General features: G+C 32.1%; 1 long non-coding RNA gene across 1 annotated transcript in view; it reads left to right on the top strand.

Moving 5' to 3' along the window:
• The window catches only part of LOC113056582 (uncharacterized), a 23,887-nt gene extending 23,693 nt beyond the window's left edge, over positions 1-194 (top strand). The window contains exon 5 of the long non-coding RNA XR_003277720.1: positions 1-194. This exon is cut by the window's left edge and continues 1,515 nt beyond it. This is a non-coding gene — a long non-coding RNA (uncharacterized LOC113056582).
• Positions 195-3,881: the final 3,687 nt, after the last annotated feature.

Here is a 3,881-nt window from a genome sequence, read left to right as displayed (position 1 = left end):
TTTGTGTTCTGTGTACATTTGGATGAACACAGACACCATGAGACTGTATTAGCTGTAGAAGAACGGACTAAGATGTCCTCTATAATAAATAAGGGGTAATGTACAGTTGACTTATTACATTTTAACGCCAATTTACAGGATTATTCGACAAATAAATGTGACTGGAGCACAAAAACAGCCTTAAAGCTGCGGTAGGGAACTTTTGACGCTCTAGCGGTTAATAAACAGAACTGCTTGCGTCTTGCGGAAGAACATCGTAGCCGGAACTACTTCTCTCTGTTTATGTCTATGAAGAATCACAAAGGTACTGGGTTACTCCGCCGCGGTTCCCCCGAAGCAATCTAAAATAGTCCGAATATAAACACTTATATGTGTTTATATGTGTTGTATTATAGGTGCACCCTAGTGATTCAGGACAAGCCAAAAACACGGTTTGGAAAATGTATTCATGGTGTACTCGCTTATTATGTAAATGTTTCTACATTTTGAACACAAACAAAGTTACGGACCGCAGCTCTGATTGGTTGTTTTTTACCGGGAGCGATGGAGTTTCTGCAAATGGCAATAGGACACTGGGAGGAGCCAGAGGAGCTTGATTTTTTTTCACAGATTATCTGTCTCATATTCTACTGTCAGGACATAATGACAGGTTTAATAAATATGTAAAAAATATTTTTTTTACAAAAGTTACCTACTACAGCACCAGTCTCTGGGATATATTTGTAGCGATAACAAAAAATACATTGTATGAGTCAAAATTATTGATTTTTATTTTATTCCAAAGTTCATTAGGATATTAAGTAAAGATTAAGTTCCATGAAGATATATTGCAAATCTCCTACCGTAAATATATCAAAACTTTAAACAACTTTAAAGATGATTTTCTCAATATTTAGATTTTTTTTTTTGCACCCTCAGATTCCAGATTTTCAAATAGTTGTATCTCGGCCAAATATTGTCTTATCCTAACAAATCATACATCAATGGAAAGATTTCAATTGTTGTATATATCTTAATTTTGAAAAATTGACTCTTAAGATAGTTTTGTGGTCCAGGGTCACAAATACATAGACATGACATTCTGTCATTATTTACTCATCCTTCACTTTTCAAACCTGTATGAGTTTCTTTATTCTGTTGAAAACTAAAGATATCTTGAAGAATGTTGGTAACCAAAAGTAGATTGTAGTCATTGACTTCCAATGTATTTTTTCTCATACATTAGAATCAATAGCTACCATAAACTGTCTGGTTACTGATATTCTTCAAAATATCATCTTTTATATTCAACAGAAGCAAGACAATCAAACACGTCTGAAAGTGTAGGTTGAGTAAGCAAACCCTGTAATGTAAGTTTAAATTATTTTACAATGTTCCCATTATGTGAGTATTTCTATTGACAATGCAGAATTGGGAAATCCCCCAAATTCCCGAGAGCCTTTATTGAACTGCATGTAAACAAAACAGTGGCCAGTAACACATATTGTGAATAGTGAAAGGAAACTATAGGTAATAAATTGTTTTGAAATGTTTCTAAAACCCTGAGATGTCCAGTTTTCTACCTGCTATCGTAACATTATTTAAAATGTATAAAAACGTTTCTAAACATTCTACTAGCTTTCATTTTACACAAAATATAACATTATTTGAATGTATTTGAATGTCCAGTTCTCTTTTTAAAACATATTAAAGGTTATATTTCGTAAAAAATTGCAGTCATTAAAAAATAAAAAATAAAAAACAGTATATAAACATATTCTAAGAATGTTATAATGTCCAGTTTTCTTGTTCACTTCGGTTTTCTTCAGTCCTGGATATTGCTGTGTTCTTCCCCCCCAATTACATATTCCTGCACAATTACATAGACTAAACTCATCGAAGCATCAAGCTCCTCTAGAATAGGAGTGTATGTGGATCCTTCTACAGCGTCTCTGACACAATGACCCTCATTCATAACATCCACACCACATTAACCCAACCTCTCTATCATGGGTTCTCACTGGACAGCAATTCAGACAGTGAAACAGTCAAAACGATATCCAATGAACAACACTTACATATGTTAATGTACAATTGGAAATCAGTAGGCCTAAAAGTGAGATGGGTTACTTAAAGGGTTAAGTAAAATGGGTTCTTTAAAGCCAAAGGTAAATATTACAGCTGAACTATTGTAACTTCCAATTTTTTTATTTTTTGGAATCCAAACCAATAATTAATTCAGAAAACGTGTTATTTTACCTTAATCTTATTGTTTCATATTAAAATTAAATCGTCTGTTTATATTTTATGTAGCCTAAATCTTGTTAATTGATCCGCTTCTGTAAGGGTTGATTTTATGTTTAAAATTTCATCATTTATTCACTGATGTGTAATGTGTTTGGGTAAAGTAGGTTTAATTCATTTGTATTTGAACGCATTCCTCTACCTTTGAACAGTTCCAGTAATATTTAAAAGTTTGAATAAGCGCGCGCTTCACGAAGGAGCAAAAACCGTTATAATCTGGCGGGAGCAGCAGCAGTCTCAAAGGATTTCTGAGGTAAGGTAGCCTACTTTTACTTTTCTACAAATATTAACTAAAGTTAATTGTGAGAACAATGTATTTAATATTAAGGTAAGATGTGGGTTAAAATGATGGAATTAAAACATACAGCTCTGGTGAAGTCGATTGCTGAATGGTTAGGAAACATTAGCCTACTTTTAAAAAGACAAACATGCTAATCATATGGCAGTTTCTTTTATACAAGGATATACACAAACGAATGAATCCAGAGCACAGTAAAGTAGTTAAAAAGCACTGCGAGAATTATAAATTAACTGCGAGTCGTTTCAAATGAATAGTAAAAAAAAAAAAAAAAAAAGAAGTCACGATGTTTCTGTGGTATTGTATCATTTGATATGATATCTTTTTATTTTTATTTTGTATGCACAATAAACTGTATGGCATTTAATAACGTAAAATCTTGGGGCTTCTCTGGGCGACCATAGGCTACAGGAAGAAAAGGCTCAAAATATTAATTAAATTGATTTTTTACTAGCGCCATGACGATCTTTTTTATTGTGTTATTAAACAACATTCATATCGTATCAGCAAAATCCAATATCGATCGACCACTAATTCGTGTATTATAATTATAGCCTACATAACCAATAACACAAACCAATCATTATGTGTTTTAAACTTGCTGTTTGTTGTTACCCTTTTAACAGTGTGTAAAAACTCTTTAAAGTGTGTCACAGCCTCTTTAATTGAGTACATGAATCTGAAATTATAGTGTTTTGTTCTGTATAGACATAATTGCAGGTTTTTAAAAGTCTTGAATTTGACTTGAATTCTGCACATACTCTGTTAAAGTTTTGACATTACCATCGTGGCCACAAAGTGGCGCAGTTGCTAAATTTTTGTAGCTATACCTCTTTTAACTTAATTGCTAAAAACAGGTTTCCTCTGCACACGTGTAACAAATATCACAATTAGTGCAGCAGTAATTGAAGATAACAAATCTAATTATAATGATTGCCAAAACCTATGTGGCTTGAACGCAGGAAAAAGTGAAATCTCTATTTTTGTAAATCTTTGTTAAAGCCCCATGATTCTAATTCCAAAAAAATAATCCACTTGATATTCTGCTGTTCAGTGTTTAAAATATTTAGTTGACATTTGATGTGAAATGACTAAGTATCCTAGAATAAATGTATTTTTTTATTATTATTATTAAATAGCAGATGGTTTTGCTTATAATAAAATAGTAGGGATGACAATCAGTTTATATAGTGCCAAATTCAATTAAAGCACATGAGTTTACTTTGACAGCACACACACACAAACTTAAATTCTAATTGTTATAATTGTTTCAGAATTTTTTTAAAAAGAGAAACAATAT

The sequence above is a fragment of the Carassius auratus genome, chromosome 38, assembly GCF_003368295.1.
Source record: "Carassius auratus strain Wakin chromosome 38, ASM336829v1, whole genome shotgun sequence".
In the NCBI taxonomy this organism is placed as follows: domain Eukaryota; kingdom Metazoa; phylum Chordata; class Actinopteri; order Cypriniformes; family Cyprinidae; genus Carassius; species Carassius auratus.
This window is presented reverse-complemented; position numbering and strand designations above follow the sequence as displayed.